A 20,034-nucleotide genomic window follows, 5' to 3' on the forward strand; every position below is an offset into this window, starting at 1 on the left:
GGGAGGAGAGGCTGGGCAGCCTGCATGGTTTCCTGCCAGCCTGCACCCCGTCGGCTCCCTGGAAGAGCCTTTCTGCCTAAGCACTCTGATAACCCGCTGCTGACGTGCAGCCTCCCTTGACCAGCTCCCTCAGTTCCTGATTGTCCTAGTAATCATGGGGCTGAAGAGTGTGTCTTCTGAGAAGGGACTAGAAGAGTTTGACTTGTTCAACCTAACAAATACAAGGCAGGAGGTGACCTGTTTTGCCACTCTCAAACAAGTCAGGAGGGTAAGTGCTGCAGTTGAAGAGCTGTTCTAGGTGTTGGCACAGGGACAAAAAGCTTTATGTACATTTAGACTGGAAAAGGAGGACAATTTTGCAAGAGCATTCAGAGGCGAATAGTGAACCAAAAGAACAAATGTTTTTAAGATGAGACATGATAGGTGTATAAAAGGGATTACGTGATCTGATGGGGATAACTGGGGGCTGGGTGCAGTGACCCAAAATACCTCTTCCAACTTCCCCCCCCACCCAAGACAGAGCAAGCTGGGCAAAAATTAATGTTTCAGAATTTCTTCCTCTTGTAATTTTTACTACATACATCCTGTCTTCCGATGATTTCCCTTTCTCCTCCTTCTGCCCACAGAGGAAGAGAAATGGAGTTTTCACAGAGGCAGGATTACATTTTACAGCCTGATCTAAGCTCCAGTGACATTGAGAAGGGTCTGTCTCTCTCTAGGCCCTTCTTGTTCTCCACTGTTTGGTTACATCCAGTTTCCCTATTTAACAGCGTGAAGCCAGGAATGGAAATATTGGGCACGCTTGCACTGCGGTGCAGCCTCTAGGTCGTTCATACTCCTAGGTAATGTATAGTCCTCCACACCCCAACTTTCTTTAGGTTCTTAGAATTTGATATCAAAGCTTCTATTATACCTGTATTTTAATCTGTGGTTATGCAATTACTTTTTAAATCCAACATAATGCTGCGAATAGCTCTCCAGCACATCAGTATGCCTGACGACTTGTTCCTACGTTCTAACTTTTGCCTCTGTGACATTTGTCTGGCTAGGCAGGGGAACTATTTTGCTGAAAAAGGACTCAAAACAAAAAAGTTGATTTCTGCTGGATTTGTTTCCCATCCTGGCTCATTGTGCAGCTGTGTGAATGCCCAAAGGGAAAGGATAGTAATGACTGTAAGAAGGCAGAGGTGTGGAGGATGGACTACACCATTCAGCAGCGATCTGGGTTTATCTGTGACCTTAAAAGCAACTGAGTTGCAATGAAAATCGAGGCACACAAAGCAGAATGGATGCCAGAATTGGAGGCAGGGCTTGCCTTTCCCTTGTCAACAAAGGAGCTATTTGTAACACAAGGTGCTGACTCCCACCGGGGAGACAGGAAATTCTGGTCCTATGCAGTGTGCCTGCTACTTAGTAGGTAAAGCTGTTGTGATTTGTGGCTAACCAGAAAGGCACTGTTAGTACAGCAGTTGGGATTTCTGTTGAGAAAAAGCATTAAGGGACTATATTAAAGAAGAAATAATTCTTTGACTTGAAAGTAGGTGTCAGATGACTGGCTAGGAGAACTGTGGTAATCTGCTTTTCTTGGCACTGGAAACTGAGTCCCTGTAATGCAATGTTTGTCTCTTGCAGGTATAAGTACTTTATAAGAAAATCCTGATGGATTGTGCTGTTTGTGTGGTACTGAAAGAGTTAAGAGGAAACTCTTCATCTCTGCTTAGCCTAGCAGCATCCAGTTCAAAAGATAAAAGCACCCCTCAGCATGAACAGGCTGCAAAATGTATTTGAAAATAAATTCTTTAATGCCAATTGTCATTACGAATTTATTTTCAAATATGTTTTGCAGTTTGCTCATGCTGAGAGGTCCTTTTATCTTTGTAACTTCCAGACTGTGGGGCTGAACAAAGTAGGTAGCTTTCCTTTTAAATAAAGTGGAAAATATTGGAGCTAGATTATATCTGTCACAGATTATAATACTTATATATATTTCTCATCAAACCCAAATTCCCCAGGGACTCTCAGATTCGCATGAGGTCTCAGAGTCCTGGATTTTGTGTCTGGATATGTGATTGCTTTAATGGAAGACTGTGCTGTTTGCATTTGCTCTACTGTTGCTCCGTTATACTTGATCACATGTACGTAAAAGACAGTCTAAAGCTGTTTGTAAGGATGATACTTTAGGTAACACGATGAGTCAATGTGTCATGGCTCAGCCCTGACATTTAGGTTCAAACTTGGCAGTCCTGGCTACCTCTGTTATGATTTGTTAGCAACTTCTTGATTAGGAACTAAGTACTGCAGCTACCTGTGGCTTGCACTCAGAGGTGGAGTGTAGTTTGTGTGTTTCCCTGACTTCTAACATTTTTTGGACAGCATCAATTGCCTTACATGCTTAAAATCCTGTGAATCCTGTCTGTGCTGGAAAATTATGAATCCCTTTTATCTTCCTCAGAAGTACCAGGGGAAATGTAAAACTCCAGACATTTTCATTACATTTGTAGAACAAATGAATACTGAAGCAAAAATTGGGCACAGTGTTGGCTTCTGGAGGGTCCCAGCCTAGCAGCTTTGCCTGCTGAATTCACTGACATTGGTGGGAGGTCTGGAGTCCCCCATGAAGTCAGGTTTGTCACGCAAATGTTTAATCAGCTAAACTCTTAAATTTTTTTTAATTTTTTTTTTTTTTTTTTCCTTGTAGCTCTACAGGAAGACTTCTTGTCTATACTTGGACCTGTTCTTTTTGGGCCAAAACATTGATACTATTCTAGTTTCACTGAATCTTTTCCTAACATGGCTAGAGGGGAATTTGTTACATAATTTACTGCAATTATGCTCAAACAAAATTCTTGGAACTTGAAAAATTCATTGGGAAATATCCCTGAATGTGAACAAAACAAAGGGGAATAAGGGCTTCAGGACCTGACTCCCTGAGAGGTCCTTCCACTTTATTTAAGGTCCTGTGTTAATGGCACCAGTATTTTAACAGAAAAGGACACTTAAGTCGGGCAGACAGGATAGTATAAGCACTATTAGTTTGTGTCTACAAACAAATGCTTTACAAATGTCATTTCCTCTACAATATCAAACAGTGAGAATTATGACACCATCCCTTCAATCTTTTTCACATTACATTAAAAAAAGCTTTTTTTTCCTGTGAAAATTTATCAACAATAAGGTTGTTCCAGCATTTCTCAGTGAAGTCCACTGTATACCCAGAACAGTCAAACAAAGATTTTTTTTTATTTTATTTTTTTTAATATTTCTGATACTGTGCTGACCTCTAGAGAGGCTAAGCTTGGTAACCATTTAGGAAGTGGAACTGAAGGTTTGGACATAGGACTTCTTGGGGGAGTTTAATCAGTTAAACATTTTGCGTTGTAGTAGAGTTCTAAAAGCCCCATTTTAAGTCTCTAGAAAATATAGTCTGAAATAGTCCTACATGATTGGTTTCATAAAATATATCCCAAGCACTCAGGCACTGTAATGGAACTCAGGGTTTGGTCTTGATAGCATATTTGTAAGCAGATGCAACAAGAAGGTGCTCCCAAAAGGGGAATCCTGCTTCCCCTGTTTCCTATCATCACAGGCATGTTTCTACCCTTGCCTTAGTGCAAGGCTGTCTGATCCTCTATTGAAACTGTTCAGGGAGCTAAACGGACAGAAGACTGCCAGTGCCAATGGGATGGTGGGAACACACAGGTAGGATGGAGACTGTATCTGCCTAAAGGGGCAGCAACCGGCCATGAAGTTACTGTAGCTGCACTGTCAAATTGTACACTCAATCAAGCGAATATGAGCGAGGGGTAGGTTTCAGGATAAGACTGTTTTCTTGCTCTTGTTGATTTGCATTCAACACCATAGGCATGCTGCTTGTATAGAGTTGCCCTTTACAAACTGCTGCTCTAGACCCATGTGGATCAGAGGCCTTGTAGCTAGCAAACACAGTTTTAGGGGCTTTCTGGAGACAAATTCTGCAACTGGTATCTAAAAGAAAGACAAATGTTCAGGTGATATCCTGGAGTGCTTGTGGTTCTTATCTGATTTTTAAGCATCTGATTTATCTGAAGCAGTGGAGACTTTCTGTCCTTCCCCTTTCGGGTTTATTAGAAACTGGTTTTACTGTAGTTTTTTTGGTCTCCAGTTCATTCCCTGTTTGGTTCTCCAGAAGGTGCCCAAATCCCAGCCTTTACATTTGCTGTCACTCTCCTTTTGAAAGACTATCTCATGGTTATGTGGGCAGAACTAAGCAACTTTACTCTTTTCTCAAGTTGGAGAGGTCACTGATATGTCTTTTGTATCTATCTCTTTTTTTATTTCACCTGCTGAAGGTCCAGGGAAGTGAACTGAGAGCAATTGGCTGAGGGTTTGGAGGGGAAATTTGAATCAGAACTGGGAAAAATGTCAAAGAAAAGGGTATGGATTAGCAAAGAAAAGACCTCTACCCCCAGAAAAATAATCTGTGTCCCCATCTCAGAAAGGACTGAGACAGGGACAGGTTGGAGGTAACCCAGTGGAACAGCTGAACTGGATAGTCAGAGACCCCAGGTAGGAGGTCTGTGAACTCTTGGATTAGCACCCAGGGCAGAATCCAGAACTCCTACCTTTGACTTTTGGAAATGGCTGAGAAACTCGCATTCTCACCCTCCTGTAGCACTAGCAGGAGGTGATTCCTTACTGCTGCTCTCTCCCTTGGGTAGCTCAAGTGAGAGTAACTTGTGGGGCATCTGAATTAAGTGCTCTTATAAGTGCTGGTATGATGCCACATAAGGAAGCTTTGGCATTTTTGGTTTGCTCATTTTCTAGGAAACTTATAAACCGAAAACTGTGCTCATAAAACATTAATATGTTTGCCAAGTCAAAAGTTATGAGATGTCAAAATTTATTTGTGCAACTTTGACTCCTGATTGTAATGCTATCATTTAAATACATGATACAAATTATTTTACTGTGGGCTATCAACCTCATTTATTACATGATGGGAAAGGGTTTGTTGCAGCAACTGACAGGAACATGAGGAAGACAAAGATTTGGTGTCATGACTACACAGCTGAATCTGTCTCGAAAACTAAGATTCTGTCCTTGCCTCTGACAAAGGTACCTTTGAGGGCTGATCTGCAGAAAGCCCTCAAATGCACAGAAAGCACACTTAAAGAAGCAATTGAATTGAAAGGGGTCTGTGCTTTGTATCCAGTACTCACAATTCTGGATCTCTGTGATAACTTGTACATTTTCAACACCTCCCTATTTCTCAGCTGTGGAACTGAGACATGACCATACATGTTGTAAGTATTTTAGGTAAGTTCATGACGTGCTGGAGGACTCCCACAAAGGAGTGATGAGTACTGTAGAAAAGCCTGTTAGGATTCATAATTCTGTGCTTAGATCAGCAGGGGCAAAGGTGTGCTTTTAATACCACAAACTGAATAATAATGGTAAAACCAAATAGCCGTTCTCTAGTTCAGCAATCCATCATGGGCTCTGGATGAAGCAGGAGACTTATGTTATATAGCCGTGTGGCTCAGAGGACCTGTATAAACATCAAACAGGAAAGTCTGTGATCTGCCACTTCCTAAAGATGGAGTAGTTGACTATGCAATGTCCGCAGTAATATTTGAATGTAATTTTATGTGTATGATATACATAATGGTAGATGTCCAGATGTATGACAGATGTCCAGAAGCATTCCCACAAGCTGGTTTTAAAGCTGAAAGGCACAAAACACAGACATGATGAAGAAAAATGGAAGTTGGAGAGGTTTTCTGCTTCATTATTTACTATACCAGGTACTGTTGAAGTGACTTCCTCATTTCACCCATTAGGAAAAAAGCTTTCTATTGAAATGAATAGGTAACTGCCTACAGGGGAAATAAAAGAGATGGTAAAGAGTGAACATCTCTGTTCTAAACCCTAAGTCATACTCCCACCTCAAAGCCTGACTCTGTGAGGTGACCAGGGATATTGAAACATAGCTCAGAGGAGATGGCCTGGACTGGGTATCCCAAAGGGCTTTCAGCAGAGTGACAGAAAGCAGCAAAGTGGCTAAGAACAGTTTCAGGGACCGAGTCTCAAGGTCTTGCATGGTTAGTAGAATTGATACAGGCTACCTTAAGGGAATTAAGGGTGACTACAGATGATTAATGTTCTGGTGAACCTTCTCCATTTCATACCCTGCCTAGGAAATTTTGCTTTCTCTCCATTATAATGGGAATTAAAGTGTAGCACCACCAGCCTTTCCACCATGCAAGGGTTGAAAACAGTAAATCCAATCTTATTAGCTACTAATAAGCATGCTGAGGTCCCCAGCTGGAGTCATTCTTAATGTACACAACTATGAGCAAAGGGCAGCTCAGTAAGGGAAACTTCTCATGCCCAAGTAGAGAGGCTAGGCACCTCTTCTGGGACCAGGTCTGGTGTTGAATGCTGGATTCATCAATTAGTCAACCATACCAATACATCAACTGTAAGAAAGAGAGAGACCATGCATTTTTTTGGAAACTAGTTCAATTGCTGCAAGCAGCAGAAGAGTTTTGCAAAGCCAAGATCACAGCAGGGATGAAAGAGCTAGTCCTTATCTCCAGAATTAGAGGTACGCTTCCAGGGGAAATGAAAGCACATTTCCATGTTCTACCCTGCTGTTGAGGTTTCTGCCCAGTACTTTCTAATGCTGATGTCTGAAATGGAAAATGCATGTGTCTCCAAAATGTTATGTTTTGTGACTCTGGATATTTCTCTTGTGCCTGGGTTTTGTCCATGGACTGAATGTGCATTCTTTGTTTCAATTTTCTAAAACCATGAGCTGAAGAATCTCTCTTGGGAATCTTAACAAATCTCATTGCAGTTTGTGTGCCTTTATTCCCCTCCCCCACCCCGAGATCATACAATAGTCCATGGCTTTTTGTCTTTCAGTTTTCTTTGCTGTGTTCGAGGTGAATTGCTAAGGGAGTTCTGTGTTGGCTGAGCTCCAACAAATGACAGTGGGGAAAGTCAGGTTGATGCTGACCTACTACTCCCTTGATCACAAAGGAATCTGTTAACTAAAACCAATCCTATTTTCATGATACCTTTTAACATGTGGATACCTGATCTAGAGAGGATGGTATGCATAGTACATGACTGTAGGACTACTAATTTTCTGTGCCCAGAGATTGTAACTCAGACCTTCAAAAACCCCAAGATGTAGTAAAACGCATGTTTTGCCTTGTTTTTTAATTTTGGGTTTTTTTTAAGGGGTGGATGCTCTCAGGATACACTCAAGCCTCATACACTTTCTAACTTGCAGCTGTTGTGCTGGCTGCTTATTGTTTCCACCTCCCACCGCATTTGATTCCCACATCCCCATTAAAAAGGCCTCCTGTTCCCCAGTGTCCTGATATCCCTGCACTCTATGATTTTGCAGGGTCAGGGTTGTTCCCAACAGTTTCTGTGTCCCACCTATATCCTACGTTTGCTCCTGAACTCTAAAATAGCAGCCATGTTGCTGGCCATAGGATTGCAGTAGAGTGAGAGCCAATTTTATTTCCTCTTGTGAATAATTTGAAGCAACTCTTCAGCTCTTGTGGTATTGACATATTGACATCCATTTTGAATAAGGAAAAAAAGCTATAAATTAGCTAATATTTGTTATATTTTATAAAATATATTAGAAAAAAAATTCCAAGTCACTACCTTTGTTACAAAGTTGAAGAAATGACATTGCTATGATGCTCTGGGACCATGGCAACCCTTGTGCTGTGGACGCAGATGGTGGTAGACGCTACTTGATGGCTTGGCCTGTGTCTTTTGATGATGCTGAGTATATAGGGCATAAAAGATGGCAGAGTCTTCCCAGATCTCTGGCTTTCTGTTGTCCCAGTGCCCTGCTCTACCCTGCTGAAATAAATGAGGAAAGAGCAGAAAGGGATCTGTAAGCAACAGAGATGACAGTGCCACAGACCAGTGGGGGCTAGGAAGTGGTGGTGGTGATAATGGTAAGAGTGGAGGTGAGAAGCATGGAAATTAGGAACTATTGGTAAGTGTTGTCATAGGAGGGTACAACAGAAGAAATGAAGAAAGTAAGTGTTACAAGGACAGTATAGGAATAAGTGAAAGCCCACCTGGGGGCAGGTATGGGAATGGACATCACTACTAATAGCCACAGGGAGGTAGGAGGGTATCTGAAGAGGTTAGGAAGGAATAAGAACCAATCCCTGGCACATGTTTTCACAGCTAATGGGAACCTTGCAAGGAATAAGGGGCAGCTCAGCAGCTCTTCTTGCAGCTAACAGGGCCTTTTTGCCAGCCTGAAGCTTTTTGCCAGCAAAACCCCCATACTGTCTTCTTGAATGAGGTTTTTATGGATATGACAGAATGGAGCTCCTGTGTTTCTCTCAGGAATAATGATGATAAAAACCCCAACTGATAATAGTCTAATGAATATGGTATGTGATTTTCCCATGTCAGTGCCTTGGCCATTTGTGGGGAAGGGCAGGAGGAAAGCAGCACAATAGCTTCCCAGAGAGGTGCTGTGGGATGGGTATTATTTTTGAAAACCTTATTTCTTGTTACAAACTCAGTTTGGTCAGAAGCCCAAGTTACCAGCACAAAGGACTACTCAATATTAAGAATTGCCTTGATTCCTATTGCAGGGTATGTATTACCAGGCATTGCCTGCGAACAGGCTGACCTGAGATGCAGATAGAGGCAGATGTCCTGAGAGAAAGAGAATGCAGATTGTCCTCTCAGATTTTCTCTGTGGGAGAGTTAAGCACGTGACTGATGCCTGTTTATTTTGTTCTATTGTTTTTAATAGGATTTTTTTTTTTAAACACTGTGTGTCACAGAGCTTGTGAAATGGTTAAAGCTGTCATTGCTCTGGAGGGAGCCAACTGCAGGGTCCGCATATGCTAGGCAGATACTCTTAAACACGGGAGGACTGCAGCCCAAAGTCCTAGTGAAGGTTGGTAGCATTGTGCAACTCTGCTCCAAGCAAAGATGAACACAAAGCCTTACTGAAGATAAATTAGGGTGCACCGGAAGAGACTAAAAACTTTTGTTTGATTTCTCAAAAATGGTCAGTTGTAACACCACCAAGTTATATGAGTCTGAAAATTAACTTGTTTATTTGCAGCATTGTAGTAAGAAAACAGTAGGGCTTTTTACTTCATTGTTTGACTATTCTCTCAGAATCAAGAGCCATGTTCTTACAACACTGGCCAAATTTGCTGTGATCTTCATCCTAGCAAAGCTAAGTAACAGGAATTTAGTACACAGCTCAATTTTTCTCCTTCCACATCATTATGACAATAGCAATAAAAAACCATAAAATACCCCCCCCCCCAAACCTACAGAGCAAATCCTTACAGACTTATAGGTGTCCAGTTCAGCAGAAGGGGGAAAAAATGAGCCAACAACATTTTTATTAATAGTGATGACCTTAGTTAGAAGTTAGGAACTTGGCTTATAGTTCTTGGGTGTATTTTTTTGTAGTGCTGGAAATTGTGGGGACCTCTTACCCCAAACATCAATTTCTGTGGAAGCTTGAAGTAGCTGCGTTCCAGTGAATGCTTTTTTATGACCCCTTCTGTGACTATAGCCTCAATTTAAGGGCTGTAGCTCTGTGGAGAGCATTGAGCTTGTTCCCAAGAAGCCTGTGCTCTGTTCCTGGCTTTCCATTCTGTCCACTGCTTGGCATTAAGCGGATCACTTACTTTCCTTCTGTTTTTCCTCATACCCTTTACACATCTCACCTCTTTGAACAATAAAGCTAGCACTCCTTCTTTTGACATTGCTGCAGAGCACCTAGGACAGGGAGGCATCTGGCATCAGCTGGGGCTTTTTGAGTTGGTGGTTCCCAAACTAAGGTCTGAGGGCCTGCAGGGGGGTCTGGGAGCTCACTGTAAATGGCCTGTGGATCTCGTAGGCTCCAAATGTTGACATGGCTGATTGCTATTTGCTAATCTGCAGGGAAAAAAAGCCAGGGAGCAGTTGGTCTAGGTGAATGCTGTCTTGTGGGCAGTAGCAACATTAGAAGGCAAAGGCCTATGCTATATCTGGAAGAACAGCATATGATTCTCCGATAAAGGGATGTATAGCTTTTGTCACATCCTCATTGCTAAATTTAAACTCTTTACTTCAAATTGGATTATTATTTGATTTAAACAAAATGCACAGTTGCATTCATTCTCTAAAATCAGAGAGATGTGACTCTTTGAGGCCACAAAGCACTATGTATTGTTATTAGTGTTATTCCATTTTCAGCAAAACTCGGAGTTTTGCTTGCATTCCTGTCCTATTCTGAAATAATGAATTCCCCTCTGGCCATGGTAACAGTCTGTAGCATAGTTTTATAGATGTATTTGCACTGGGGTATTAAACTCTGGCTGTATTAAAGGAAAACCTTCATTGAAGCAGGTTTCTGCCTGAAAAGGTTGTTCTCTTTAAGAAATGTAAATTACCCAGAGCTGCAGTTTCAGTTTCTAGCAGTCCCACCTGCCATTCAGGAAGTGTCTGTTTTCAGAAGGAATTCCTGTGGGGGAGGAAATTCCCCACAGATTAGGAAGGATTTTTCATGTAAGACTATTTTGATTTGTATAAGGGTCTAAAAGGCTATTTTTCATGTCACTGGAGAACTTCCAGCCAAATAGGTATTTTGCTTCTTGAGCTGCTTAACGTGAAGGCATTCTTGTCCAGAAATAGAGTTCCCAGGAATTGTCACAACTAAGGCTATTTCTTAATGATGTAATTCTCCAAAACTTGCATTTAGAAAGCAAGAAAAATGATCATAAGCTAGAGTAAACCCTCACCCTTGTGCCTGGGACACCTGTTAACTTAAATATGCAAATTAAAACCTAAAAACTCAGTGGCAGCTCCCATTATCTCTAGCAGGTCTGTGGGGCAGGTGCAGTCAGAGGTCCTGCCTAAAGCCCAGACGCCTGCAGTGCATGCAGCAGAGGGACTGTTGGACTATGAGAGCACACAGAGGCTCACTCCCTGATCAGTTTTCTATTTGAAAACACCTTTCAATTGCATTGGAAAAAAATAAACTGGTTTGGACTTTGGGAAATATGCTTCAATCAAAATCCAGAAGAGGGAGCCCTCCATCAAAATAAGACTCTGAACTGGATCGTGACCAAGATTCACAGAAGTTTCCACTTTCTCTTCCACCTGCTTATAAATCACTCAGTGGAATTTCTTGCCTGTCTGCCTATTCTTTAAAGACTAACAGCTCACAGTTTCTAGCTTTAAACAATATCATTCAATAGCTGACATGCATGTGTGAGATTTTTTTAAAACTCTGCCTGGACATATCAGATATGGAACTCAGTCCCTATAAAAGAAGGGCTTCCATTATCCTGCAAAGCAAAACATCTTTTTGTCCCATGTTCAGTATATCATGCAGCAGGTCCTGATTTTCACTCACAGCAAAACCTTCCTATGCTTTAAGGAAGCCTGTTGCTATCAACCTTGTTCTTGCTTGGCTGAAGTCAGTGAAGTTTGCTGTTGTCTTTGATAGGACAAGGAGCAGGCCCTTTAGTGTAACAGACTATGTTTATACAGGAATCTGCCTCAGATCCACACGATGAGTAATTAGCTCTGAGCAAGACCAACGTGCAGTATATTGAAGCTAAATGACCTTTTCGGATACTGTGAGTGCTATTCATAACGTCTGCTGTGCTCACTTTTTAACCTATCCCTAACAGCCCCAAATGTCCACAATTGCTGATTGCCCTAGTTGCATCAATTTCCAGCTGCTGAGACTTTGGTGCTTGGCTGATATTAATTTGCACATCTCTAGAGTTTACTGCTTGTCCTATCACCCTGGGTGTACTGGACAAGTTAGAGTAGGTTTGGGGTCCATCCCTCTGGTAACCAACTAAGAGTCCTCTGTCACTTATATTTTTACTTCCCCCGCCCCCCCCCCCCCCCGAAATATCAAGGATAATCTGCCTTATAGTTGCTTGTTCACTCAACAGGATTCTCAGATTTTGGGTATGAGTTTCATATGCCTTCTGCCCCTTTACTTAGCTAAAGTAACTTCTCATAAAAAAAAAAAAATTATTACTCACAACTAAGGCAAACAGGTCTTCAATTTCTCATCTAAAATGTCTCTCTCTTCTGCCTTTTCTGACCATCTCCACTGCCTCCCATAGTTCAGGGTAAAATCTGGACTTCAAAATCCCCCCTTTTTTTTATACATCTTGGTATAGCTGAGAATAGCTCCAAGGTTTGTATAATTCTCCCATATTACTACAGTGCTCCTCCAGACTCAGCTCCAGTGTGACTAAAAGCCATGAGTTTTGCTTAGGAACTAAATCCCTTTAGCTTCCTTGAATGCTACTGAGAGAAGATGGGACAGTGATGCTGCCTGATAGGACGGGATTTGAGAAAGCAGCACTGAAAGATGCATTGTGTTAGGCAGGAGCAAAAAGGTCCATGACTGTGGATTCAGTGGCTAAACTCCCTGTTAAACAGATCCTGGGCGACTTTGCCTTTTTTCCCCCCCCCTCTTCTTTTTCTCTCTTCTCTTGTCCCTCTTTTCTTCTTTTTCCCTCTCTTTACTTTTTCCCTCTCTTTTCTTTTTCCCCTTTTCTTCTCTTTTTCTCTCTTCTCTTTCCCTTCTTTATAGGTTTAAGCAAGGTATTCAGCTTTTCATATACCTTCCCAGGGCTGTTACTCTACTTATCTGGACTATGTCCACATGTTAATTTGTCCCTTGATGTACAGTTGAATTAATACAGCTCAGCATTGAATAACTGTAAAGTGAATTTATTGAGATAGTATACATTATATGGAAAAGTCTAATTAGAAAAGGAAGGAATAGGCTAGGTTCCTTGAAATTAAGCTTTCAGCCTATTTGTTATCCTGTGTAATACCTATGAGGTGAATGGTAGCTGCCAGTGTTTTATGCTTACACATAGTGGCTTGTTTGTGCTGCCTTGAAGAAGACAGTAATGTAAACATATTTAGAGCACAGTATATGTGTGTTTCCTTGAGCTTTAGAAAAATGCATGTGTTTTATTCCTGAGCTGTGTGCTGTGATTATCCATTTCAGAAAAGTCTTCAGAGTATATTTTGAGGATGGCAGGCACTGTGGCTAATTGGGTAAGTTATGGCCATCCTGAGGTCTGTACGTTATCAGTGGGAAGGCAGCAGTGGACAGGTTACTTCCCTTCCTGTCCCCCTGCCAAAACACAAGGTCAGACAGTCAAACTGCCTTCCCCTTGGGTCTGAGTGCTGGGAGGTGAGATGAGGCTTTCAGATTTCTTTCTGTTGGAAGGTGAAAGTGTATTGGTACATTAGACACCTTCCTGCTGCTAGGAGAGCTTGAATGGGAACACCAGCACTGCCAGCCAGGAGGCAGGTGGGCAGTGGGCAGTGTGAAGGCTTACAAGCCAGTCCACAATCAGTACTCTGCCTTCCAGGCCAGAGCAGTGTAACAAGAAATGCTACAGATTCAGTATTTTCACACTGAAATTTGTTGTTGTTGTTGTTGTTGTTGTTTTAATAAAACACAGTGTAATTAAAAAAAAATCCTAAATCAAATCAGTTCTATAACAGAGCTCACGGGCTGACTGCAGTTAATGCCCTTAAAATAACCCAGTGATAAACGAAAAAGTCTCCTACTGCCCAAAGACAACCAGTTAACTTCCTTTTATGAAACTGTAGGTCTTTTTATTAGGCTACAAAACTGTTTCAAACAAATGAAAACCAAATGTGTAAAAAATGTGAGTGTTTTTCTTTAAACTCATACCAAAATAGCGTAAGCCACAGGGCTCTTCAAGCGAAGCTCTGCCTCAGTCTCTCCTACGGGCTGGCTTGTGCTTTTGAGAGTGAATACAGGGCTCATCTATTGAGCAAAGTGCTGCATCGTGCTGTTAGATAGAGGATCTATACAGTAACTGTACTGGAGAGATTAAGCAGCCATTCAGTATGGAACTATTCAGAGTAGCGAACCCCGAGATACGCAAAGCATTATGCAACTCAGATTGGCACATGTTGTGTTCTCCAGCCCAAAATAGTTGCTATTGTGGAGACAGGCTATTTTAATATTCACATGCAAAAGCTTTCAACGCGTACTGAACCTATGCCCTGCCTTTTAATATTATTCGAGTACTAAACAGACATGACGCCAAAACCAGCCCTGCTATAAATGAGTGCATCTCCTATTGAGATCAATAAGAATTGCACTTGCTTACACCAGGGCTGAATTTTTGCCTATAAATTACAAACAGTTCCGCTGTGGATGGAAAATATATTAACCTTCTGTGAACATAAAACTCAGTGTGTCATCTGTAGGATTTTGCTTTTCAGTGATTGCTTCCTAACTGGAGAACAATTACATTTCAAGTGGGAAATGTTTTAGCAACAGATCTTTGTGTACTGCCTGAACATGCTCATGTCTTGGCATCAGTGAAAACAATTCATATGTAATGGTCATGGTCTGGGTACTTAGGTCTTGAATTATGATAAACTCCTTGTAAAGACTAAAGGCCAGGCTGTTTTGGTCAAGAGAGGAGTAAATGAGGCTGCAGTAAGACATCTTATTACATGGAGCAAACCTTAACAGGCAAAATACATGGCTTGTTTTACTTCATGTATTAGTGAATCTTGTCTGGTGAATTACTGAGTCTTCCCATTAAACACTACCTCATCTGGCTCATATTTCAGTCAAAGGCTAAATCCCTACTTGTATATTTACCTGACCATGCAGATAGTACCTGATGCCAAGACCCATCAAGATACGTAGGTTGTCATATCTCCCTGTGAAATGAAGGAGATTCTGGCTCCTAGATGTTCTCGATGCCTTTGGGCTGCACTGGATTTAGGAACTGGTACATGTTAAGTTACCAACTTCTGCATTTCTGTCTGTGCCACTGCTGCCTGTGAAATTTTTGCTATGTATGTGCTCCACAGGGAGAGAGCTCTTGGAGGGTGAATAGCCAAATGGGTCTAGGACATGAAAGTTCCAGAGGAAACCATCTCATTCATTATAGATATTGGGCAAGAGTCACACAGCCTGTGAAGTGTCCACAGAAACTTTTGGGGGTTTTTTGGCTCCCATTATACTATATGTGTAAACAAGCTTTGTGAGGTCCATGGCAAAAGCAAGCTGATACACAGAAGATAATGTACTTTATGTTAAAAATGAAAGTAATTAGAGAACATGATATTGCATTTGAGAAAAAAACTGTGATCTTGCAGTTAAATTGTGTAGAACAATGCGTATCTTTAAGAGGTTGCACCCAGATCCTGAATTTGAAATGTTTTCTGAATATTGTGTTTGATTGTGCGCTCTCTCAATGCAGTTGCTTCTTAAAGGAGTATAGATTATATATTCCACCTAGTTTTCCATGGAATGATGTATGATATTTGGTCAAATGCATTGTGCTCTCAGGATAAATTATAAAGTACTTAAATGTATTTCATTACACATTATACTTCATCTTCAGGCAAAAATGTGTTTTGTCAAAATATTGATTTGTATTATCAGGTCACGTTGTATAATATCCAAGACTGAATTTCATTTTAGGGAACTGTGCAATTTGTCTAACCATTCCAAGGAAAAGGACATCAAATACATATGAGCAACTGTGTTGGTGAAATGAATTTTAATCATGTTTATCATCCTTCCAGATACACTGTACAATGGGATTTGACAAATTTCACTCCCTAGACCTTAGTCTGATCGCTGATGAGATAGGAATGTTACAACGTCCCAGTGGCATCGAGCTGGATTCCTGCTCTTAATAGGGTGCTGATAATATAGACACTAGTAATTTATCTGCTACTTAAGAAAAATTAAATCTGATTCCATGAAAGGAGGAAAAACAAATAAATGAATATAGGTGAGAATTAATGTAGACATAGCCTGCAGAGTAACTGGTGTCTAGAGGTTTTAAGGACTAAATGTAAGTATTTGAGGGATTGTTTTTTCTTTCAATCTTGTGGTTAAAACTCAAGAGTCATGAAACATGGAGTCTTTCTTTTTTTTTTTTCTTTCTTTTTGTTTAGCTTTTCTACAGATTTTCTACATGACCTTGGAAAAGCTGGATGGGGATGATTCTGTACTGGAAGTCGATGGGCCATATTCTACAAAGAGATGAGGGCTGAAACTGCATCCTTCCTGTATCTCCTGTCTCTTCGCTTGTAGAAAGAGGCTAACAGTGTACTCCTCTCTCCTCGGGGTGCAGCAAAGCTAAATCATCTGGCATTTGAAAAGATTCTAGTATCAGCAAATGTGGGCTGCTTCTGCTTGAATCTGCTGACACTCTCAACACCAAGAGCTTTGCTCTGGTTGTGGGTTACCCAGCAGAGGGCAACATCACTCTCGCACATGCAAATGATGCATATGCTACTTGATCCAAAACTTGCCAAAAGCAAGAGGGATCTTTTCTTTGGCCTTTATAGCTCTGTATAAATGCAGATTTTTACTATATTTCAATATTAGCCTTGAAATGAAATGGCAGTGTGTTAGCGCTCCCATGGCACTGTTGGCAGCTAGCCTTAGAAAAAAGCTTCAAAACCTTCCAGTGCTGGCCAGAAACATGATAGCAGTTTTTATTTTGTTAGTGGTTGATACAGCGCTAATATCCTTAACAGCTGTGACTATGTGGTGCTTTGAGTGTTGCATGGCTTTGGCTAACTTTTATCACTCTCGTCTATTTATTTGATATGTGACCCAAGGGCATTTGAGGTGCATGTCATAGGACATGGAAAAGACAGACATCGGATGGATCCTGACATCATGGAAGTCAATGGCAGCATTTTCTTTCATTTTCATGGGGGCAGGACTGTGCCTGAACTTTCCCCCGAAGCCTATGGCTGTCAGGGTCCTTTGGGCACTAATGAGCTTTACTGGTCTTGACCAGCTTCTACCCTCTGCCTAGGAGCCCTGTTTCAGCTCAGGGCTCGGCACCCAGTCCTTGCCTGAGCTATGCTATGGCCATGTCTATCTCTGACCTTGCCTTCTGGACAGACCCATGTTGTAGTCCTGTCTCCAGTCCTACCTCTTGCCCTTGTCTGCTGGATGGACCTTGGAAGTGGCTGATTCCTTTGCCTCCTCTGAGGCTGTTGATGAGATTCCTTGCAATGACTACCTGGCTCTGCCCCATGCTCAGACCCTGCAGGACTGCACCTTGTCAGGGAGGGCACGGCCTGTGCTGGGTTTCCTGTGGCTCCTGGTTCGTCTCCACTCATGGCACAGCCCTGCTCATGCTGCTCCCTAACACTGCTCCCGCAGAGATGGAATTTAGGCCCTGTGAGAAATCCCCAATGAGAAATACAGTCAAACCGTTTAGAGCACTTGAAGCGAACAGGGGGGTTATAGTAGATCTTTGCAAGATCACAGGTTTCTGTAACGCAAAAATTTGCAACCCTGGACATAGAAGTAGTTGTATATGGCTTAACTGAGTGGTAATGCAGCTCTTGCACCCATAGGAAGCTGGCCTTTTAGATATCCAGATCTAGTGAAGAAATGGTTAGTCCTCAGCCTTGCAGAGAACAACATGAAAAGTGAAGAACTCTAGAGGTCAAAAGAACAAGAATTGAAAACAGAAATATGTGGACAATCCCACTTACCTTTATTGTGCTTGGAAATTAGGAAATCAGGTGGATTTTAAGCTAACTTCATGATGTATTGTAGTTTATTTCCTGATTCTTGGATGCCTGTGCCTAGCCAGACATGGAAGATGACAGGCAGTGATATTTTTGTTCACTGTGAGGCAAAAGGGGCAAACTTCAGTCAGTTTTCTATTAAGCTTTCCCCTCCAAGCATCCAAACAACAGATGTGTAGAAACACTGGTATTTAAATTTGAAATTCTGTTGGTGGGGAAACAGGTCTCCCCAGGGTACTTATCTGTAGGCTAACAATTGCTTCACATTTTATATTCTCTTTCTTTTTCTCCATTTTTTGTTTAAGAAATACAGCCCTCAGAGTGATTGGGAATTTCTTTTGGATGTTGTTAATACAAGATGCAAATACATGCATAAAAATTCGGGACTGATAAGTTGGTATTTCCTTTTTGAGCCTCTGCGTCCTGTATCCGATAGGTGTCAGGGAAGGGCTTTGTGGGATTCAAGTGTGTTTCTGGGTGATCCCTGCACCGGCTTTGTTTTTTGAGTTGAAGTGTCATTGTTTAGTAGCTGGTTGCAGGGAGAAACTTGTCCAGCCCCAAATGGGTACTGCACCATTTAACAGGAACTTCACACTGAAATGGAGTGGATGTAAAATGCCCAAGGCTTGTCTGTTTGGTGTAAATAATGTTTCTTCCAGCTTTGATAGATGCAAGGAGGCAACAGGTTTTGTGTGGAACATGTACCACTGAATTGGAAACAGGGACTTGTTCTCAAACTGACATTTGGAGAAAAGAGGTATAACAAAGTTTAAATTCCCCACTGGCACAGTTCTTCTGAGCATGCTGGGATCTACCAGTCCAGGTACAGGAGCAAAATTTGCCCTGTGAGGTAGGGGATGCCCTGGGTGTTCTTGCACTGTATAATGTACTGCAGGACCAGGAGGGCACAGGAAGACCTACCATAATTCCTGAGTTCAGATGAGTATAAGAGCCTGTGTTGGATCTTGAAGTAACATGGCCATGCACTTCTGGAAGAAGTGAGTGCAAACTAGCTTGTGTGAGGGACTGCACTGTATCCCTTCGATGTGACTATATGAATAACAAGCAAGACTGCTAAAAAGTGGTATTCTTTCTTTTCCCCTTAGTAGAAACTCTCTGAGGTTGTGCTAATACTTCAGACAGTTATTTGGTTGTATTTGGCTGGGTGGCTTTGAAAAGGAGTCTTTTTAGAAAGGAAGGTATTATTTATTGCTACTCTTAGGGTTGATCCTGGGGATCCCCTTTGAGACGAGCAGGTCTGTGGTGCTCTACAGTGTAGATGCTCAGTGGGTGGAGGGGAGTCACGGCAAGAGCATTCCTGGTGTAACTGCTGTGACACGTGGGCCAAAGCCAGCAAAAACTTGGGGTTAGGGAAGGGAGCAGGAGATCAAGGTAACAAAATAGGTGCAGTTTAGTAAGATAACAAACTTGACAGATCACAGTTCAACTAATGAATTAAATGGAAATGCTTCTTCCTTGAAGCACATGTGCTGTGGCTCCTACTGCTTTTTTTCTCTTGCTACCTTCCCCCCCCAGTTCTGATAGCAGCTAACAGTTGGTCAGAGAGAACATCTTCTGTGGGACACTGTGTTTCATTGCTATTTTGTCTCCCCCATTTCTTGTTACCCTGTTCTCATGTAGTATTAATGCACAAGATGGTAATTCTGGAATCACTTGACAGAGGCTGCACTGCCTGTTTTACTGATAAACTATTGCTGATGTGGCAGGGACTAATGTGATTGCATTGATTTGTGAGTTGTACTAACACTTCCAGTTGATGGCTTAAATCAGTAGGTTTTAAGTCTTTTGGTTATCAGATTCACACGTCTCCTATTATAAACTTTTGCATACATAGATTGCTGAATAGCACATATGAAATAACTTATTTCAGTCAACTGTCTTGGACCTCATAGAGTATAAAAGTCCACCAAGCGCAGACTGAAAGCCTTTGATTTAAAACAAAAGTGCCTTCATAGTAAGGTCCCTAACCCTCACAGAGTGGATTAATTAATGGAAATGTTTTTTAAAAAAAGGTTCTATTTTACAGGAAGGTAAGTATATTTTTCCAGTAGATTTAATTGTCAAGATGTTTTTAGAGAAAATGAGCCCTTGCCACTACTAATGAATAAGACAGCTGAAATTCCTCTATACCCATGACCTAAATTAATGTTCAGCTGCTCAAAGGGTTATGGCAGTCATACTGTGTAAAGCATTTCTGTGAATTGTAGGAGGGTTAGAGAGTAAATTGTTTGGGCCTGCTGGTCTGTGGAGAAGTTGTAAATGTATCAGTGGTGAACAAAAAAAATTATTTGTAATAAGGGGGGCTGTTTTCTGCTTCTGAAGTTGTCGCTATCAAAAAAACATATGGTATGGATGCCACATGCTACTAAGGCTCTCTATCAATATTTTGTATGGTTGATGTCTGTAAAACATCTAAGAGAC

Source organism: Haliaeetus albicilla, chromosome 2 (assembly GCF_947461875.1).
Source record: "Haliaeetus albicilla chromosome 2, bHalAlb1.1, whole genome shotgun sequence".
In the NCBI taxonomy this organism is placed as follows: Eukaryota; Metazoa; Chordata; class Aves; order Accipitriformes; family Accipitridae; genus Haliaeetus; species Haliaeetus albicilla.